The 21,867-nt window shown below is 44.3% G+C and overlaps 7 non-coding genes and 1 pseudogene across 7 annotated transcripts; all 8 read right to left on the bottom strand.

The window, feature by feature from the left end:
* Positions 1 to 791: 791 nt before the first annotated feature.
* Positions 792 to 21,867, bottom strand: part of LOC139235475 (probable G-protein coupled receptor 139) — a 71,525-nt pseudogene continuing 50,449 nt past the window's right edge.
* Positions 6,823 to 6,905, bottom strand: trnal-uaa (transfer RNA leucine (anticodon UAA)). Its single transcript has one exon. It is a non-coding gene; the product is annotated as a tRNA-Leu (tRNA).
* trnal-uaa (transfer RNA leucine (anticodon UAA)) lies at positions 9,230 to 9,312 on the bottom strand. The gene has a single exon. It is a non-coding gene; the product is annotated as a tRNA-Leu (tRNA).
* trnal-uaa (transfer RNA leucine (anticodon UAA)) lies at positions 11,637 to 11,719 on the bottom strand. Its single transcript has one exon. It is a non-coding gene; the product is annotated as a tRNA-Leu (tRNA).
* Positions 14,043 to 14,125, bottom strand: trnal-uaa (transfer RNA leucine (anticodon UAA)). The gene has a single exon. It is a non-coding gene; the product is annotated as a tRNA-Leu (tRNA).
* trnal-uaa (transfer RNA leucine (anticodon UAA)) lies at positions 16,446 to 16,528 on the bottom strand. Its single transcript has one exon. It is a non-coding gene; the product is annotated as a tRNA-Leu (tRNA).
* On the bottom strand, positions 18,847 to 18,929 carry trnal-uaa (transfer RNA leucine (anticodon UAA)). Its single transcript has one exon. It is a non-coding gene; the product is annotated as a tRNA-Leu (tRNA).
* On the bottom strand, positions 20,806 to 20,888 carry trnal-uaa (transfer RNA leucine (anticodon UAA)). Its single transcript has one exon. It is a non-coding gene; the product is annotated as a tRNA-Leu (tRNA).

The raw sequence follows: 21,867 nt of genomic DNA, 5'->3' as shown, positions 1-21,867 counted from the left end.
GAGGTTCCAAATTGTTTTTCTCCCAGGGAGGTTCCAAAGTATTTCAGACCCAGGGAGGATCCAACATTTTTTACACCCAGGAAGGTTCCAAAGTGTTTTACTCCCAGGGAGGATCCAAGGCGATGTACTCCCAAGAAGGTTCCATGGAGCTTCACACCCAGGGAGGTTCCAAGGTGCTTTATATTGAAGTGTAGTCACTGTTGTAATGCAGGGAAACGTGGCAGCGGATTTGCACTCAGCAAAGTTCCACCTACCGAGAAATAAATACAGGCGCAGATAATCAGTTTTGGTGATATTTGTTGAGCGATAAGCATTGGTCAGGGCATCGGCAGAACATTTACTCACTTCTTGAAAATAATACACTCAGATCCTTGGCATCCACCTGAGAGGGAAGACGGAACCTCGGTTTAAAGTCTCACTTGAAAGACAGCACCATCTGACAAAGAAGCATTCCATCATTACTGCACTGGCGGGTCAGCCTGTAATGGGACTTGAACCCACATTCTTCTAACTGAGGTGCAAGAGGGCTACCACGGCTGAGTGCATCCACCTCAAAAACCAAGTTATTCCTAAAGATACAACTGACTTACTGCACTAAGGTAAGTGTCAGCATCCATAGGACATGACGGGTCAATTGGAAATAAAATAAATCAGTTTACAACATTAAATTGGGTGATAAAGTGTATGTTTCCACTGTGGAGAATAGGAATGACCAGCGGGTTTGGAGAATTGGAACGAAAGACTACAGTGCAGAGCTTAATGGAGGTTGAGTGCTGGAATAGCTAGTTTCGTTATAGAAGTAATTTAACAACTAGATTCAATGGATATTTCAGCGCGTTCTTTAACTGCTGTCTGAAGTTACTCTGAGTCACTGTATAAATAAACGTGTTAGTGCAGCAGCTTAGGAGCTGAAGCATATTTCCACTTTCCTGCAGAATAAATTTGGGGTCATTGAAATAATTATTGTTTTCAATTCGGACATAGAGAAAATTGATAACATACGTCAACCACAACAGGATGAAACTTCCCGAGATGGTGAAGAGTAAAATTATGGACTTTCGCCGGCTCTCCATCTCTGGATCACTCTGACTCGCTCCATTGTTTTGGGCCCGGAGTCTCCTGGGGACCCTACTAGCCCCTAGAATGTATCTGACGGTCACAGCATTGAGCAGTAACATCAGGAGGAACGGTGCACACGGGGTTAGAATACGGTCCAGCCAGTCAAACGCTGTCCAAGTGGGTGAAACATAAAAAGTAAGTTTTATGTTGCAGTACCAGGCCACCTTATTAATAGTAAATAATGGCTCATACGTGAAGTAGAAAGGGATGTTTTTTAAACAACTCAGGGCACAGACCGCTCCTATCACCACAGCCGCCGTTGTCTCGGTGCAGTATTTTGTTTTCAGCTTCTAGCAACAAATGGCCACAAATCGATCAAAGGTGAACGCGACCGTTAACCAGACAGAACTGTCTCTTGATGAATAAATGAGCACAGTGCTGATGCTGCACGCTGGTGTGGTGGACAGAATGCTATTCCGGAAATAGATACCACCAATTCTATTCAATATCACAGCGGTGATAATGACCAGGAGATCGGTCACCGCCATGAACACCAGGTACCGAGTGATACACCTGGAGAGACCGCACCTTCCTCGGGACAGGATCACAATCGCCGCGATGTTCGCTGCAAAAAGGAGCAAAATGGAAATTACACATCAGACTAACATCATAAGAACATAAGCACATATGAAATAGGAGCAGGAGTAGGCAATTTGCCTCCCACCGCACCCCCCTCCCCCGGGCCTGCTCCGCCATTTAATAAGATCATGGCTGATTTGATCATGGATCAGCTCCACTTCCTTGCCCAACCCCCCGAAACCTTCTTTCACTTATCGCTCAAAAATCTGTTTATCTCTGCCTTAATTATCTTCGGTGACCCAGCCTCCATAGCCATTCAAAGTCTTAGTTTGACTGGACTTGGTTTCTGAGTTTATTACCTGATCAGTTGATGGAAACCAATCAATTTGCCAGATCAGCAGAGCTTTACTAAATACGGAACAATAAGGAATCGCAGGGAAAGCGTTTTGCTCGATAGACTTGAAGCTATAATCGCCTGAACTCGGCACAAAAAGAGAAGGAGAGCGAAACTGACCATAGTAAAGAACAGACATAAACTAATAGTTAATGAATAATGTATCCCAACATTAAATAGGACAAGCTAAACATAATGTCACCTTGAAAATTGATGGTAGAAAGAGTGCGATCGACTGCTATTTACACCTCAGGAGAATCGTAAAATTCCCATATGGAATGACTCCAATTACGATTGTTGCTATCTGGTTAATGGAGCAGCCATTCTGCTAATGGGCGGTGAAAAAAGGCAATGAGATCATTGACCAGCAAACTGCACCTTTGTGATATTGTTTGAGGGACAAATGTTTGTCAGGGCACAACTCCCAGCACTCGGTCCAGTTGTTCCTTGACCATTAGACAGTGTCATGGTATCCAGTATCACTGTAATGGCGGCACTGCAGAGAACCTGTCAGTGACAGCTGGGTTGAGCCTATAAACTGCAGGATAAGTGGTGAGGGAGCGTTGTATGGGAGCCACTCAGTGAGAGCCAGAGGTGAGTCCATAACCTGTGAGATAGAAGGTGAGGGAGCGTATAGTGTGAGCCACTTCGTGAGAGCTGGGGGTGAGTCTATAAATTACGCGATAAGTGGTGAGAGAGTGTTTAATCGGAGCCACTCAGTGAGAGCCGGGGGTGAGTCCATAACCTGTGGGATAGGTGGTGAGGGAGCGTTTAATGGTAGCCAGTCATTGAGCGCCCGGTGCGAGTACATAATCTGTGGGATTGGTGGTGAGGGTGCATTTAATGTGAAGCACTCAGTGAGAGCCGGGGGTGAGCCTATAAACTGTGGGATAGCTGGTGAGGGAGCGTATAGTGTGAGCCACTCCATGAGAGCCGAGGTGAGTCTATAAACTGCGGGATAGGTGATGAGGGAGAGTTTAATGGGAGTCACTCAATGAGTGCCGGGGGTGAGTCTATAAAATGCGGGAAAAGTGGTGAGGGAGCATTTAGTGTGAGCCACTCAGTGAGAGCTGGTGGTGAGTCTATAACCCATTGGAAAGGTGGTGAGGGAGCGTTTAATGGGAACCACTCAGTGAGAGCCGGGAGTGAGTCTATAAACTGCGGGATAGGTGGTGAGGGAGCGTTTAGTCTCAGCCAGTCAGTGAGAGCTGGGGGTGAGTCTATAACCCATTGGATAGGTGGTGAGGGCACGTTTAATGGGAGCCATTCAGTGACCGCCGGTGGTGAGTTTATAACCTGATGAATACTTGATGAGGGTGCGTTTAATGGGAGCCACTCAGTGAGAGCCGTGGTCAGTCTATAATATGCGTGATACGTGTTCAGGGAGCGTTTAACATGAGCCACTCAGTGACAGCCAGGGGTGTGTCCATAACCTGTGGGTTAGGTGGTGAGGGAGCGTTTAATGGGAGCTACTCAGTGACAGCCAGGGATGAGTCTATAACCTACGGGATAGGTGGTGAGGGAGTGTTTAATGGGAACCACTCAGTGAGAACCGGGGGTGAGTCTATAACTTGTGGCATAGGTGGTCAGGGAGCGTATAGTGTAAGCACTCCTTGAGAGCCGGGGATGAGCCTATAAACTGCGGGATAGGTGGTGAGGGAGCGTATAGTGTAAGCTACTCCTTGAGAGCCGGGGGTGAGCCTATAAACTTTGGATATGTGGTGAGGGAGCGTTTAATGAGAGCCACTTAATGAGAGCTGGGGGTGAGTCCATAACCTGTGGGATAGAAGGTGATGGAGAGTATTGTGTGAGCCACTCCGTGAGAGCCGTGGTGAGTCCATAACCTGTGGGATAGGTGGTGAGGGAGTGTTTAATGGGAGCCACTCAATGAGAGCCGGGGGTGAGTCCATAACTTGTGGGATAGGTAGTGAGGGAGCGTTTAGTGTGAGCCAGTCAGTGAGCGACGGGTGTTAGTCCATAACTTGTGGGATAGGTAGTGAGGGAGCGTTTAGTGTGAGCCACTCAGTGAGAGCTGGGGGTGAGTCTATAACTCATTTGATAGGTGGTGAGGATGCCTTTAATGTGAGTCATTCAGTGACAGCCGGGGGTGAGCTTATAACCTGCGGCATAGTTGGTGAGGGAGCGTTTAATGGCAGCCACTCAGTGAAAGCCAGTATCTGTCTAGAACCTGCGTGAAACGTGTTGAGGGAGCGTTTAATGGGAGCCACTAAGTGACAGTCGTGGATGAGCTTATAGACTGCGGGATAGGTGGTGACGGAGTGTTTAATGGGAGCCACCCATTCAGAATCGGACATGCAACAAGAAGCAGATTGTAAAAGACACGTTAAATGTTGTGAATCATTTCAGAGGTGGTGAATGTGGACCATTCCACAAGGGATGATGAACGGTCGGGTTAAATTTGTATTTTGGCTCCCGGTTTGAAGATGGGATGAGGAGTTACACGGAAACATCCTGGAGGAGCAAATGAGCCACTGGTTGACCGGCTCCAGCAAAATGACGAAGGGGTTGCTCCAATCTGAAGTAGGAGGCCGAGGGCCAAGCAGAGAATGATACAGCACAGAAGTAAACCATTCGGCCCATCGTGCCTGTGCAGGCTCTTTGACAGAGCTATCCCCTGTTCTCCTCTCGGAACCGTGCTATTTCCATCTTAGAGTACTTATCGAATTCCCTTTAGAAAGTTACTATTGAATCTGCCTCCACCACCCTTTCAAGCATTGCATTCCAGATCACAACAACACGCTGCATCAAAAATGATTCCTCCTGATTCAGTCAAGAATGCTGCCACTGAACAAAAGCTGAGACAAAGGTTCCCAGCCATATTACTTTCTCCAAGTCTTTTTTTTAAGTTCCAGGACATACCAAATTCACGGTGATGATTTCCACAGACAGTTGCACATACACATAGACATTTTTATAGATAGACAGACACAGAGACACACACACAAAAATTTACACGCACCAACGGACATGCACAGATGCCTTAGACATCTCGAGGGATAGACAGACTGAATCACTGTCGCAACTTTGGCTGATTTTTGTGATTTACTATCCGTATGTATCGTGAATATTGCAGATTAATGAAAGAAAGAAAATAGCGGCGGCATTGAAAGGTGTGGGACGTTGTTCCGTCTATCTCAGAATCAGTTTTGCAGGGACCTGGTTAAATTGTCAAACAGAATGAAATATGCTGAGAAACGGAGTCGGCAGGATTCAAATCTATGCGGGGAAACCCGAATGAATTTTTAATCTATGGCCTTAACAACTGGGCCACGACTACTGGCTTGCTGTCTTTTTAAATGTTACTCAGTTAAAACTCAACCATCCATCTCTGTGCAGCAGACGGCCACAGAATCGTGAAAAAGTCACCGTTTGCTAAAAATCTGGAAGAGGCTGTATTTTTGCTGCTCTATATTGCTCTGGAACTTTTTTATATGAATCTATACCAAGAAACAGAAGCAAAATTCAGGATTTTGTGAAATGCAGCCTCCCCATTAGGGAAATGAACCGTGGTGTCCCGTGTGAGAGGCGGGGATATTCACCACTTTCCCACGAGGAATTGATGCGCATGGGTTTTGTCAACGCAATATTCGAGCTGTGAATAGAACTGGACATCATGAGAAGTCGACAGACAGATTGAGAGACAGAGACAAACCGACAAACTTGAAGAGATCGACAGCGAGATCGAGACAACGAGAGACAGCAAGTGTGAGACTGATAACGAGAGGCAGACTGAATGAGAAAAAGACTCTCAAACACATACATCTAAAGAGATCTGTGTGTGTGATCTATAAAGAGAAAGAGGGAAAGAGTGAGAGAAAGACAATGATAAAGACAGTGACAAGGAGCGAGACAGATGGAGAGAGAGCGACAGATAGACAGAGAGACAAAGATACAAAAAGAAAAATGTTGGAAATTCTCAGCAGGTTACAGACAGGAACTACCAGCGACAGGCAAAGAGAGACAGGCAGGCAGAGACATAGATAGACAGAGATGATGGGAAAGAGTGAGACAGTCAGACAGAGAGACTGAGAGAATCCCATTGGAACACAACTGGACAACGTGAGAAAGAGACAGGCACATTGAGAGACAGTGACAAACAGCGAAACAGGGAGAAACAGACAGCGAGGTAGAGACAGAGAGAGACAGAAAGTTTGAGACTGAGAGGGAGGGTCAGACTGAGTGAGGCAAAGACTCAAACACATAAATATACAGAGATGTGTTTGTGTGATTTATAAAGAGAGGGAGGGAAAGAGTGAGAGAAAAACAGGGACAAGGAGAGAGACAATGAGGGAGACAGATGGAGAGAAAGATAAATAGAGAGAGACATCGAGACAAAAATAGAAAATGATGGAAATATTCATCAGGTTAGAGACAGGGACGAGCAGAGACAGGCAAAGACATGGACAGACATAGATGATGGGAAAGAACGAGACAGTCAGACAGAGAGTATGACAGAATCCCATTGGAACAGAACTGGATACAGTGTGAAGGAGACAGATTGAGAGACAGAGACAAACAGAGAAACAGGGACAGACAGAGTGAATCAGAGAGAGGCAGACTGAGAGAGACAAAGACTCAAATACACAAATCCATATACAGCTCTCTAAAGACAGAGCGCGAGGCAGAGACTGAGCGATACAGATACATTTCACAATTTCATTTCATTATCTGCTCAGATTGTCACCGAGCTACAGAAAAATGCAAATGCAACAGATGAAAATCAGTTATCACTGAGCAGAATGGGAGATATCACTGTTTAATTCAGTAATTACCAGGAGTGGGGTTCGAACCCACGGGGGTATAAACCCATTGGATCTTAAGTCCAACGCCTTAACAACTCGGCCATCCTGGTGCCGTCAGCTATTGGATTCTGTCTATGTGAGAATCTGGGCTTCAACTCCACCTCCACAGACACACACAAACACATCGGGTTTCAGGGATCATTTCCGAACATTTTTCGGAATATTGACACGGGGGCAACTCTCCTATTCTTTTTCGAGTAATGCTCTGGGACCTCTCACAACCACCCGAGTGCGCAGACGGAGGTTCAATTTAACATTTCATCCGAAAGTTAACAGTTTCAACACTGCAAAATTCCCCAAATGCTGCAGTTGAGTGTTAGCCAAGATTATATGCTCAAGTCTCAGGTGTGCGACTTGAACACACAAACTCCTGATTCAGTCAAGAATGCTGCCACTGAACCAAAGCTGAGACAAAAGTTCACAGCCATATTACTTTCCCAATTCTTTTTTTTAAGTTCCACGACATACCAACTTCATGGTGATGATTTCCACAGACAGTTGCACATACACATAGACATATTTACAGATAGACAGACACAGAGACACACACACAAAAATTTACACGCACCAACGGACATACACAGATGCCTTAGACATCTCGAGGGATAGACAGGCTGAATCACTGTCGCAGCTTTGGCTGATTTTTGCGATTTTCTATCCGTATGTATCGTGAATATTGCAGATTAATGAAAGAAAGAAAATAGCGGCGGCATTGAAAGGTGTCGGACGTTGTTCCGTCTATCTCAGAATCAGTTTTCCAGGGACCTGGTTAAATTGTCAAACAGAATGAAATATGCTGAGAAACGGAGTCGGCAGGATTCAAATCTATGCGGGGAAACCCGAAAGGATTTTTAGTCTATGGCCTTAACCAATGGGCCACGACTACTGGCTCGCTGCCTTTTTAAATGTTACTCAGTTAAAACTCAACAATCCATCTCTGTGCAGCAGACGCCACAGAATAGTGACAAAGTCACCGTTTGCTAAAAATCTGGAAGAGGCTGTATTTTTGCTGCTCTATATTGGTCTGGAACTTTTTAATATGAATCTATACCAAAAAACAGAAGCAAAATTCTGCCTTTTGTAAAATGCAGCCTCCCCGTTAGGGAATTCAACCGTGGTCTCCCGTGTGACAGGCGGGGATATTCACCATTTTCCCACGAGGAATTGATCCGCATGGATTTTGTCAAAAGCAATATTCGAGCTGTGAATAGAACTGGACACCATGAGAAGTCGACAGACACATTGCGAGACAGAGACAACCTGGCAAACAGGGAGAGACAGACAGCGAGATCGAGACAACGAGAGACAGCAAGTGTGAGACTGAAAACGAGAGGCAGACTGAGTGAGAAAAAGACTCTCAAACACATACATCTAAAGAGATCTGTGTGTGTGTGAGATCTATAAAGAGAAAGAGGGAAAGAGTGAGAGAAAGACAATCATAAAGAAAGTGACAAGGAGAGAGACAGATGGAGAGAGAGAGCGACAGATAGACAGAGAGACAAAGAAATAAAAAGAAAATGTTGGAAATTCTCAGCAGGTTAGAGACTGGAACTACCAGCGACAGGCAAAGAGAGACAGGCAGGCTGAGACATAGATAGACAGAGATGATGGGAAAGAGTGAGACAGTCAGACAGAGACTGAGAGAATCCCATTGGAACACAACTGGACATCGTGAGAAAGAGACAGGCACATTGAGAGACAGTGACAAACAGCAAAACAGGGAGAAACTGACAGCGAGGTAGAGACAGAGAGAGACAGAAAGTTTGAGACTGAGAGTTAGGGTCAGACTGAGTGAGGCAAAGACTCAAACACATACATATACAGAGATGTGTTTGTGTGATTTTTAAAGAGAGGGAGGGAAAGAGTGAGAGAAAGACAGGGACAAGGAGAGCGACAAAGAGGGAGACAGATAGAGAGAAAGATAAATAGAGAGAGAGAGACATCGAGACAACAACAGAAAATGATAGAAATACTCATCAGGTTAGAGGCAGGGACGAGCAGAGACAGGCAAAGACAGAGATGATGGGGAAGAACGAGACAGTCAGACAGAGAGTATGACAGAATCCCATTGGAACAGAACTGGATACCGTGTGAAGGAGACAGATTGAGAGACAGAGACAAACAGAGAAACAGGGACAGACAGAGTGAATCAGAGAGAGGCAGACTGAGAGAGAGAAAGACTCAAACACACAAATACATATACAGCTCTCTAAAGACATAGCGAAAGGCAGAGACTGAGCGATACAGATACATTTCACAATTTCATTTCATCATCTGCTCAGATTGTCACCGAGCTAAGAAAAATGCAAATGCAACAGATGAAAATCAGTTATCTCTGAGCAGAATGGGATAAATCACTGTTTAATTAAGTAATTACCAGGAGTGGGGTTCGAACCCACGCGGGTATAAACCCATTGGATCTTAAGTCCAACGCCTTAACCACTCGGCCATCCTGGTGCCGTCAGCTATTGGATTCTGTCTATGTGAGAATCTGGGCTTCAACTCCACCTCCACAGACACACACAAAAACATCGGGTTTCAGGGATCATTTCCGAACATTTTTCGGAATATTGACACGGGGGCAACTCTCCTATTCTTTTTCGAGTAATGCTCTGGGACCTCTCACAACCACCCGAGTGCGCAGACGGAGCTTCAATTTAACATTTCATCCGAAAGTTAACAGTTTCAACACTGCAAAATTCCCCAAATGCTGCAGTTGAGTGTTAGCCAAGATTATATGCTCAAGTCTCAGGAGTGCGACTTGAGCACACAAACTCCTGATTCAGTCAAGAATGCTGCCACTGAACCAAAGCTGAGACAAAAGTTCACAGCCATATTACTTTCCCAAATCTTTTTTTTAAGTTCCAGGACATACCAAATTCATGGTGATGATTTCCACAGACAGTTGCACATACACATAGACATTTTTACAGATAGACAGACACAGAGACACACACACAAAAATTTACACGCACCAACGGACATACACAGATGCCTTAGACATCTCGAGGGATAGACAGGCTGAATCACTGTCGCAACTTTGGCTGATTTTTGCGATTTTCTATCCGTATGTATCGTGAATATTGCAGATTAATGAAAGAAAGAAAATAGCGGCGGCATTGAAAGGTGTCGGACGTTGTTCCGTCTATCTCACAATCAGTTTTCCAGGGACCTGGTTAAATTGTCAAACAGAATGAAATATGCTGAGAAACGGAGTCGGCAGGATTCAAATCTATGCGGGGAAACCCGAATGGATTTTTAGTCTATGGCCTTAACCAATGGGCCACGACTACTGGCTCGCTGCCTTTTTAAATGTTACTCAGTTAAAACTCAACCATCCATCTCTGTGCAGCAGACGCCACAGAATAGTGACAAAGTCACCGTTTGCTAAATATCTGGAAGAGGCTGTATTTTTGCTGCTCTATATTGGTCTGGAACTTTTTAATATGAATCTATACCAAGAAACAGAAGCAAAATTCTGCCTTTTGTAAAATGCAGCCTCCCCGTTAGGGAATTCAACCGTGGTCTCCCGTGTGACAGGCGGGGATATTCACCATTTTCCCACGAGGAATTGATCCGCATGGATTTTGTCAAAAGCAATATTCGAGCTGTGAATAGAACTGGACACCATGAGAAGTCGACAGACACATTGCGAGACAGAGACAACCTGGCAAACAGGGAGAGACAGACAGCGAGATCGAGACAACGAGAGACAGCAAGTGTGAGACTGAAAACGAGAGGCAGACTGAGTGAGAAAAAGACTCTCAAACACATACATCTAAAGAGATCTGTGTGTGTGTGTGATCTATAAAGAGAAAGAGGGAAAGAGTGAGAGAAAGAAATCATAAAGAAAGTGACAAGGAGAGAGACAGATGGAGAGAGAGAGCGACAGATAGACAGAGAGACAAAGAAATAAAAAGAAAATGTTGGAAATTCTCAGCAGGTTAGAGACTGGAACTACCAGGGACAGGCAAAGTGAGACAGGCAGGCAGAGACATAGATAGACAGAGATGATGGGAAAGAGTGAGACAGTCAGACAGAGACTGAGAGAATCCCATTGGAACACAACTGGACATCGTGAGAAAGAGACAGGCACATTGAGAGACAGTGACAAACAGCAAAACAGGGAGAAACTGACAGCGAGGTAGAGACAGAGAGAGACAGAAAGTTTGAGACTGAGAGTTAGGGTCAGACTGAGTGAGGCAAAGACTCAAACACATACATATACAGAGATGTGTTTGTGTGATTTATAAAGAGAGGGAGGGAAAGAGTGAGAGAAAGACAGGGACAAGGAGAGCGACAAAGAGGGAGACAGATAGAGAGAAAGATAAATAGAGAGAGAGAGACATCGAGACAACAACAGAAAATGATGCAAATACTCGTCAGGTTAGAGACAGGGACGAGCAGAGACAGGCAAAGACAGAGATGATGGGAAAGAACGAGACAGTCAGACAGAGAGTATGACAGAATCCCATTGGAACAGAACTGGATACCGTGTGCAGGAGACAGATTGAGAGACAGAGACAAACAGAGAAACAGGGACAGACAGAGTGAATCAGAGAGAGGCAGACTGAGAGAGACAAAGACTCAAACACACAAATACATATACAGCTCTCTAAAGACAGAGCGAGAGGCAGAGACTGAGCGATACAGATACATTTCACAATTTCATTTCATTATCTGCTCAGATTGTCACCGAGATGCAGAAAAATGCAAATGCAACAGATGAAAATCAGTTATCACTGAGCAGAATGGGAGATATCACTGTTTAATTAAGTAATTACCAGGAGTGGGGTTCGAACCCACGCAGGTATAAACCCATTGGATCTTAAGCCCAACGCCTTAACCAATCGGCCATCCTGGTGCCGTCAGCGATTGGATTCTGTCTATGTGAGAATCTGGGCTTCAACTCCACCTCCACAGACACACACGAACACATCGGGTTTCAGGGAGCATTTCCGAACATTTCTCGGAATATTGACACGGGGGCAACTCTCCTATTCTTTTTCGAGTAATGCTCTGGGACCTCTCACAACCACCCGAGTGCGCAGACGGAGCTTCAATTTAACATTTCATCCGAAAGTCAACAGTTTCATCAATGCAAAATTCCCCAAATGCTCTAGTTGAGTGTTAACCAAGATTATATGCTCAAGTCTCAGGAGTGCGACTTGAACACACAAACTCCTGATTCAGTCAAGAATGCTGCCACTGAACCAAAGTGAGACAAAAGTTCACAGCCATATTACTTTCCCAAGTCTTTTTTTTAAGTTCCAGGACATACCAAATTCATGGTGATGATTTCCTCAGACAGTTGCACATACACATAGACATTTTTACAGATAGACAGACACAGAGACACACACACAAAAATTTGCACACACCAACGGACATGCACAGATGCCTTACACATCTCGAGGGATAGACAGGCTGAATCACTATCGCAACTTTGGCTGATTTTTGCGATTTTCTATCCGTATGTATCGTGAATATTGCAGTTTAATGAAAGAAAGAAAATAGCGGCGGCATTGAAAGGTGTGGGACGTTGTTCCGCCTATCTCAGAATCAGTTTTGCAGGGACCTGGTTAAATTGTCAAACAGAATGAAATATGCTGAGAAACGGAGTCGGCAGGATTCAAATCTATGCGGGGAAACCCGAATGGATTTTTAGTCTATGGCCTTAACCAATGGGCCACGACTACTGGCTCGCTGCCTTTTTAAATGTTACTCAGTTAAAACTCAACCATCCATCTCTGTGCAGCAGACGCACAGAATAGTGACAAAGTCACCGTTTGCTAAAAATCTGGAAGAGGCTGTATTTTTGCTGCTCTATATTGCTCTGGAACTTTTTAATATGAATCTATACCAAGAAACAGAAGCAAAATTCTGCCTTTTGTAAAATGCAGCCTCCCCGTTAGGGAATTCAACCGTGGTCTCCCGTGTGACAGGCGGGGATATTCACCATTTTCCCACGAGGAATTTATCCGCATGGATTTTGTCAAAAGCAATATTCGAGCTGTGAATAGAACTGGACACCATGAGAAGTCGACAGACACATTGCGAGACAGAGACAACCTGGCAAACAGGGAGAGACAGACAGCGAGATCGAGACAACGAGAGACAGCAAGTGTGAGACTGAAAACGAGAGGCAGACTGAGTGAGAAAAAGACTCTCAAACACATACATCTAAAGAGATCTGTGTGTGTGTGTGATCTATAAAGAGAAAGAGGGAAAGAGTGAGAGAAAGACAATCATAAAGAAAGTGACAAGGAGAGAGACAGATGGAGAGAGAGAGCGACAGATAGACAGAGAGACAAAGAAATAAAAAGAAAATGTTGGAAATTCTCAGCAGGTTAGAGACTGGAACTACCAGCGACAGGCAAAGAGAGACAGGCAGGCAGAGACATAGATAGACAGAGATGATGGGAAAGAGTGAGACAGTCAGACAGAGACTGAGAGAATCCCATTGGAACACAACTGGACATCGTGAGAAAGAGACAGGCACATTGAGAGACAGTGACAAACAGCAAAACAGGGAGAAACTGACAGCGAGGTAGAGACAGAGAGAGACAGAAAGTTTGAGACTGAGAGTTAGGGTCAGACTGAGTGAGGCAAAGACTCAAACACATACATATACAGAGATGTGTTTGTGTGATTTATAAAGAGAGGGAGGGAAAGAGTGAGAGAAAGACAGGGACAAGGAGAGCGACAAAGAGGGAGACAGATAGAGAGAAAGATAAATAGAGAGAGAGAGACATCGAGACAACAACAGAAAATGATGGAAATACTCATCAGGTTAGAGGCAGGGACGAGCAGAGACAGGCAAAGACAGAGATGATGGGAAAGAACGAGACAGTCAGACAGAGAGTATGACAGAATCCCATTGGAACAGAACTGGATACCGTGTGAAGGAGACAGATTGAGAGACAGAGACAAACAGAGAAACAGGGACAGACAGAGTGAATCAGAGAGAGGCAGACTGAGAGAGACAAAGACTCAAACACACAAATACATATACAGCTCTCTAAAGACATAGCGAGAGGCAGAGACTGAGCGATACAGATACATTTCACAATTTCATTTCATTATCTGCTCAGATTGTCACCGAGATGCAGAAAAATGCAAATGCAACAGATGAAAATCAGTTATCACTGAGCAGAATGGGAGAAATCACTGTTTAATTAAGTACTTACCAGGAGTGGGGTTCGAACCCACGCGGGTATAAACCCATTGGATCTTAAGTCCAACGCCTTAACCACTCGGCCATCCTGGTGCCGTCAGCGATTTGATTCTATCTATGTGAGAATCTGGGCTTCAACTCCACCTCCACAGACACACACAAAAACATCGGGTTTCAGGGATCATTTCCGAACATTTTTCGGAATATTGACACGGGGGCAACTCTCCTATTCTTTTTCGAGTAATGCTCTGGGACCTCTCACAACCACCCGAGTGCGCAGACGGAGCTTCAATTTAACATTTCATCCGAAAGTTAACAGTTTCAACACTGCAAAATTCCCCAAATGCTGCAGTTGAGTGTTAGCCAAGATTATATGCTCAATTCTCAGGAGTGCGACTTGAGCACACAAACTCCTGATTCAGTCAAGAATGCTGCCACTGAACCAAAGCTGAGACAAAAGTTCACAGCCATATTACTTTCCCAAGTCTTTTTTTTAAGTTCCAGGACATACCAAATTCATGGTGATGATTTCCACAGACAGTTGCACATACACATAGACATATTTACAGATAGACAGACATAGAGACACACACACAAAACTTTACACGCACCAACGGACATACACAGATGCCTTAGACATCTCGAGGGATAGACATGCTGAATCACTGTCGCAACTTTGGCTGATTTTTGCGATTTTCTATCCGTATGTATCGTGAATATTGCAGATTAATGAAAGAAAGAAAATAGCGGCGGCATTGAAAGGTGTGGGACGTTGTTCCGTCTATCTCAGAATCAGTTTTCCAGGGACCTGGTTAAATTGTCAAACAGAATGAAATATGCTGAGAAACGGAGTCGGCAGGATTCAAATCTATGCGGGGAAACCCGAATGGATTTTTAGTCTATGGCCTTAACCAATGGGCCACGACTACTGGCTCGCTGCCTTTTTAAATGTTACTCAGTTAAAACTCAACCATCCATCTCTGTGCAGCAGACGCCACAGAATAGTGACAAAGTCACCGTTTGCTAAAAATCTGGAAGAGGCTTTATTTTTGCTGCTCTATATTGGTCTGGAACTTTTTAATATGAATCTATACCAAGAAACAGAAGCAAAATTCTGCCTTTTGTAAAATGCAGCCTCCCCGTTAGGGAATTCAACCGTGGTCTCCCGTGTGACAGGCGGGGATATTCACCATTTTCCCACGAGGAATTGATCCGCATGGATTTTGTCAAAAGCAATATTCGAGCTGTGAATAGAACTGGACACCATGAGAAGTCGACAGACACATTGCGAGACAGAGACAACCTGGCAAACAGGGAGAGACAGACAGCGAGATCGAGACAACGAGAGACAGCAAGTGTGAGACTGAAAACGAGAGGCAGACTGAGTGAGAAAAAGACTCTCAAACACATACATCTAAAGAGATCTGTGTGTGTGATCTATAAAGAGAAAGAGGGAAAGAGTGAGAGAAAGAAATCATAAAGAAAGTGACAAGGAGAGAGACAGATGGAGAGAGAGAGCGACAGATAGACAGAGAGACAAAGAAATAAAAAGAAAATGTTGGAAATTCTCAGCAGGTTAGAGACTGGAACTACCAGCGACAGGCAAAGAGAGACAGGCAGGCAGAGACATAGATAGACAGAGATGATGGGAAAGAGTGAGACAGTCAGACAGAGACTGAGAGAATCCCATTGGAACACAACTGGACATCGTGAGAAAGAGACAGGCACATTGAGAGACAGTGACAAACAGCAAAACAGGGAGAAACTGACAGCGAGGTAGAGACAGAGAGAGACAGAAAGTTTGAGACTGAGAGTTAGGGTCAGACTGAGTGAGGCAAAGACTCAAACACATACATATACAGAGATGTGTTTGTGTGATTTATAAAGAGAGGGAGGGAAAGAGTGAGAGAAAGACAGGGACAAGGAGAGCGACAAAGAGGGAGACAGATAGAGAGAAAGATAAATAGAGAGAGAGAGACATCGAGACAACAACAGAAAATGATGCAAATACTCGTCAGGTTAGAGACAGGGACGAGCAGAGACAGGCAAAGACAGAGATGATGGGAAAGAACGAGACAGTCAGACAGAGAGTATGACAGAATCCCATTGGAACAGAACTGGATACCGTGTGCAGGAGACAGATTGAGAGACAGAGACAAACAGAGAAACAGGGACAGACAGAGTGAATCAGAGAGAGGCAGACTGAGAGAGACAAAGACTCAAACACACAAATACATATACAGCTCTCTAAAGACATAGCGAGAGGCAGAGACTGAGCGATACAGATACATTTCACAATTTCATTTCATTATCTGCTCAGATTGTCACCGAGATGCAGAAAAATGCAAATGCAACAGATGAAAATCAGTTATCACTGAGCAGAATGGGAGATATCACTGTTTAATTAAGTAATTACCAGGAGTGGGGTTCGAACCCACGCGGGTATAAACTCATTGGATTTTAAGGCCAACGCCTTAACCACTCGGCCATCCTGGTGCCGTCAGCGATTGGATTCTGTCTATGTGAGAATCTGGGCTTCAACTCCACCTCCACAGACACACACAAACACATCGGGTTTCAGGGAGCATTTCCGAACATTTCTCGGAATATTGACACGGGGGCAACTCTCCTATTCTTTTTCGAGTAATGCTCTGGGACCTCTCACAACCACCCGAGTGCGCAGACGGAGCTTCAATTTAACATTTCATCCGAAAGTCAACAGTTTCATCAATGCAAAATTCCCCAAATGCTCTAGTTGAGTGTTAACCAAGATTATATGCTCAAGTCTCAGGAGTGCGACTTGAACACACAAACTCCTGATTCAGTCAAGAATGCTGCCACTGAACCAAAGCTGAGACAAAAGTTCACAGCCATATTACTTTCCCAAGTCTTTTTTTTAAGTTCCAGTACATACCAAATTCATGGTGATGATTTCCTCAGACAGTTGCACATACACATAGACATTTTTACAGATAGACAGACACAGAGACACACACACAAAAATTTGCACACACCAACGGACATGCACAGATGCCTTACACATCTCGAGGGATAGACAGGCTGAATCACTATCGCAACTTTGGCTGATTTTTGCGATTTTCTATCCGTATGTATCGTGAATATTGCAGTTTAATGAAAGAAAGAAAATAGCGGCGGCATTGAAAGGTGTGGGACGTTGTTCCGCCTATCTCAGAATCAGTTTTGCAGGGACCTGGTTAAATTGTCAACGAGAATGAAATATGCTGAGAAACGGAGTCGGCAGGATTCAAATCTATGCGGGGAAACCCGAATGGATTTTTAGTCTATGGCCTTAACCAATGGGCCACGACTACTGGCTCGCTGCCTTTTTAAATGTTACTCAGTTAAAACTCAACCATCCATCTCTGTGCAGCAGACACCACAGAATAGTAACAAAGTCACCGTTTGCTAAAAATCTGGAAGAGGCTGTATTTTTGCTGCTCTATATTGCTCTGGAACTTTTTAATATGAATCTATACCAAGAAACAGAAGCAAAATTCTGCCTTTTGTAAAATGCAGCCTCCCCGTTAGGGAATTGAACCGTGGTGTCCCGTGTGAGAGGCGGGGATATTCACCACTTTCCCACGAGGAATTGATGCGCATGGGTTTTGTCAAAGCAATATTCGAGCTGTAAATAGAACTGGACACCATGAGAAGTCGACAGACACATTGCGAGACAGAGACAAACCGACAAACAGGGAGAGACAGACAGCGAGATCGAGACAACGAGAGACAGCAAGTGTGAGACTGAAAACGAGAGGCAGACTGAGTGAGAAAAAGACTCTCAAACACATACATCTAAAAAGATCTGTGTGTGTGATCTATAAAGAGAAAGAGGGAAAGAGTGAGAGAAAGACAATCATAAAGAAAGTGACAAGGAGAGAGACAGATGGAGAGAGAGCGACAGATAGACAGAGAGACAAAGAAATAAAAAGAAAATGTTGGAAATTCTCAGCAGGTTAGAGACAGGAACTACCAGCGACAGGCATAGAGAGACAGGCAGGCAGAGACATAGATAGACAGAGATGATGGGAAAGAGTGAGACAGTCAGACAGAGACTGAGAGAATCCCATTGGAACACAACTGGACATCGTGAGAAAGAGACAGGCACATTGAGAGACAGTGACAAACAGCAAAACAGGGAGAAACTGACAGCGAGGTAGAGACAGAGAGAGACAGAAAGTTTGAGACTGAGAGTTAGGGTCAGACTGAGTGAGGCAAAGACTCAAACACATACATATACAGAGATGTGTTTGTGTGATTTATAAAGAGAGGGAGGGAAAGAGTGAGAGAAAGACAGGGACAAGGAGAGCGACAAAGAGGGAGACAGATAGAGAGAAAGATAAATAGAGAGAGAGAGACATCGAGACAACAACAGAAAATGATGCAAATACTCATCAGGTTAGAGACAGGGACGAGCAGAGACAGGCAAAGACAGAGATGATGGGAAAGAACGAGACAGTCAGACAGAGAGTATGACAGAATCCCATTGGAACAGAACTGGATACCGTGTGAAGGAGACAGATTGAGAGACAGAGACAAACAGAGAAACAGGGACAGACAGAGTGAATCGGAGAGAGGCAGACTGAGAGAGTCAAAGACTCAAACACACAAATACATATACAGCTCTCTAAAGAGAGAGCGAGAGGCAGAGACTGAGCGATACAGATACATTTCACAATTTCATTTCATTATCTGCTCAGATTGTCACCGAGCTGCAGAAAAATGCAAATGCAACAGATGAAAATCAGTTATCACTGAGCAGAATGGGAGATATCACTGTTTAATTAAGTAATTACCAGGATTGGGGTTCGAACCCACGCGGGTATAAACCCATTGGATCTTAAGCCCAACGCCTTAACCACTCGGCCATCCTGGTGCCGTCAGCGATTGGATTCTGTCTATGTGAGAATCTGGGCTTCAACTCCACCTCCACAGACACACACAAACACATCGGGTTTCAGGGAGTATTTGCGAACATTTTTCGGAATATTGACACGGGGGCAACTCTCCTATTCTTTTTCGAGTAATGCTCTGGGACCTCTTACAACCACCCGAGTGCGTAGACGGAGCTTCAATTTAACATTTCATCCGAAAGTCAACAGTTTCAACAGTGCAAAATTCCCCAAATGCTGCAGTTGAGTGTTAGCCAAGATTATATGCTCAAGTCTCAGGAGTGCGACTTGAACACACAAACTCCTGATTCAGTCAAGAATGTTGCCACTGAACCAAAGCTGAGACAAAAGTTCACAGCCAATATACTTTCCCAATTCTTTTTTTTAAGTTCCAGGACATACCAAATTCATGGTGATGATTTCCACAGACAGTTGCACATACACATAGACATTTTTACAGATAGACAGACACAGAGACACACACACAAAAATTTACACGCACCAACGGACATGCACAGATGCCTTAGACATCTCGAGGGATAGACAGGCTGAATCACTGTCGCAACTTTGGCTGATTTTTGCGATTTTCTATCCGTATGTATCGTGAATATTGCAGATTAATGAAAGAAAGAAAATAGCGGCGGCATTGAAAGGTGTGGGACGTCGTTCCGTCTATCTCAGAATCAGTTTTGCAGCGACCTGGTTAAATTGTCAAACAGAATGAAATATGCTGAGAAACGGAGTCGGCAGGATTCAAATCTATGCAGGGAAACCCGAATGGATTTTTAGCCTATGGCCTTAACCAATGGGCCACGACTACTGGCTCGCTGCCTTTTTTAATGTTACTCAGTTAAAACTCAACCATCCATCTATGTGCAGCAGACGGCCACAGAATAGTGAAAAAGTCACCGTTTGCTAAAAATCTGGAAGAGGCTGTATTTTTGCTGCTCTATATTGCTCTGGAACTTTTTAATATGAATCTATACCAAGAAACAGAAGCAAAATTCTGCCTTTTGTAAAATGCAGCCTCCCCATTAGGGAAATGAACCGTGGTGTCCCGTGTGAGAGGCGGGGATATTCACCATTTTCCCACGAGGAATTGATGCGCGTGGGTTTTGTCAAAGCAATATTCGAGCTGTGAATAGAACTGGACACCATGAGAAGTCGACAGACACATTGCGAGACAGAGACAAACCGACAAACAGGGAGAGACAGACAGCGAGGTAGAGACAGAGAGAGACAGAAAGTATGAGACTGAGAGTTAGGGTCAGACTGAGTGAGGCAAAGTCTCAAACACATACATATACAGAGATGTGTTTGTGTGATTTATAAAGAGAGGGAGGGAAAGAGTGAGAGAAAGACAGGGACAAGGAGAGCGACAAAGAGGGAGACAGATAGAGAGAAAGATAAATAGTGAGAGAGAGACATCGAGACAACAACAGAAAATGATTGAAATACTCATCAGGTTAGAGACAGGGACGAGCAGAGACAGGCAAAGACAGAGATGATGCGAAAGAATGAGACAGTCAGACAGAGAGTATGGCAGAATCCCATTTGAACAGAACTGGATACCGTGTGAAGGAGACAGATTGAGAGACAGAGACAAACAGAGAAACAGGGAGAGACAGAGTGAATCAGAGAGAGGCAGACTGAGAGAGTCAAAGACTCAAACACACAAATACATATACAGCTCTCTAAAGACAGAGCGAGAGGCAGAGACTGGGCGATATTGATACATTTCACAATTTCATTTCATCATCTGCTCAGATTGTCACCGAGCTGCAGAAAAATGCAAATGCAACAGATGAAAATCAGTTATCACTGAGCATTGTGGGAGAAATCACTGTTTAATTAAGTAGCTACCAGGAGTGGGGTTCGAACCCACGCAGGTATAAACCCATTGGATTTTAAGCCCAACGCCTTAACCACTCGGCCATCCTGGTGCCGTCAGCGATTGGATTCTGTCTATGTGAGAATCTGGGCTTCAACTCCACCTCCACAGACACACACAAACACATCGGGTTTCAGGGAGTATTTGCGAACATTTTTCGGAATATTGACACGGGGGCAACTCTCCTATTCTTTTTCGAGTAATGCTCTGGGACCTCTCACAACCACCCGAGTGCGTAGACGGAGCTTCAATTTAACATTTCATCCGAAAGTCAACAGTTTCAACAATGCAAAATTCCCCAAATGCTGCAGTTGAGTGTTAGCCAAGATTATATGCTCAAGTCCCAAGAGTGCGACTTGAACACACAAACTCCTGATTCAGTCAAGAATGCTGCCACTGAACCAAAGCTGAGACAAATGTTCACAGCCATATTACTTTCCCAATTCTTTTTTTTAAGTTCCAGGACATACCAAATTCATGGTGCTGATTTCCACAGACAGTTGCACATACACATAGACATTTTTACAGATAGACAGACACAGAGACACACACACAAAAATTTACACGCACCAACGGACATGCACAGATGCCTTAGACATCTCGAGGGATAGACAGGCTGAATCACTGTCGCAACTTTGGCTTATTTGTGCGATTTTCTATCCGTATGTATCGTGAATATTGCAGATTAATGAAAGAAAGAAAATAGCGGCGGCATTGAAAGGTGTGGGACGTTGTTCCGTCTATCTCAGAATCAGTTTTGCAGGGACCTGGTTAAATTGTCAAACAGAATGAAATATGCATAGAAACGGAGTCGGCAGGATTCAAATCTATGCAGGGAAACCCGAATGGATTTTTAGTCTATGGCCTTAACCAATGGGCCACGACTACTGGCTCGTTGCCTTTTTTAATGTTACTCAGTTAAAACTCAACCATCCATCTCTGTGCAGCAGACGGCCACAGAATAGTCAAAAAGTCACCGTTTTCTAAAAATCTGGAAGAGGCTGTATTTTTGCTGCTCTATATTGCCCTGG

This window comes from Pristiophorus japonicus, chromosome 23 (genome assembly GCF_044704955.1).
Source record: "Pristiophorus japonicus isolate sPriJap1 chromosome 23, sPriJap1.hap1, whole genome shotgun sequence".
Lineage (NCBI taxonomy): Eukaryota > Metazoa > Chordata > Chondrichthyes > Pristiophoridae > Pristiophorus > Pristiophorus japonicus.
The sequence above is the reverse complement of the archived record's forward strand: the minus strand, read 5'-3'. Positions and strand labels throughout refer to the sequence as shown.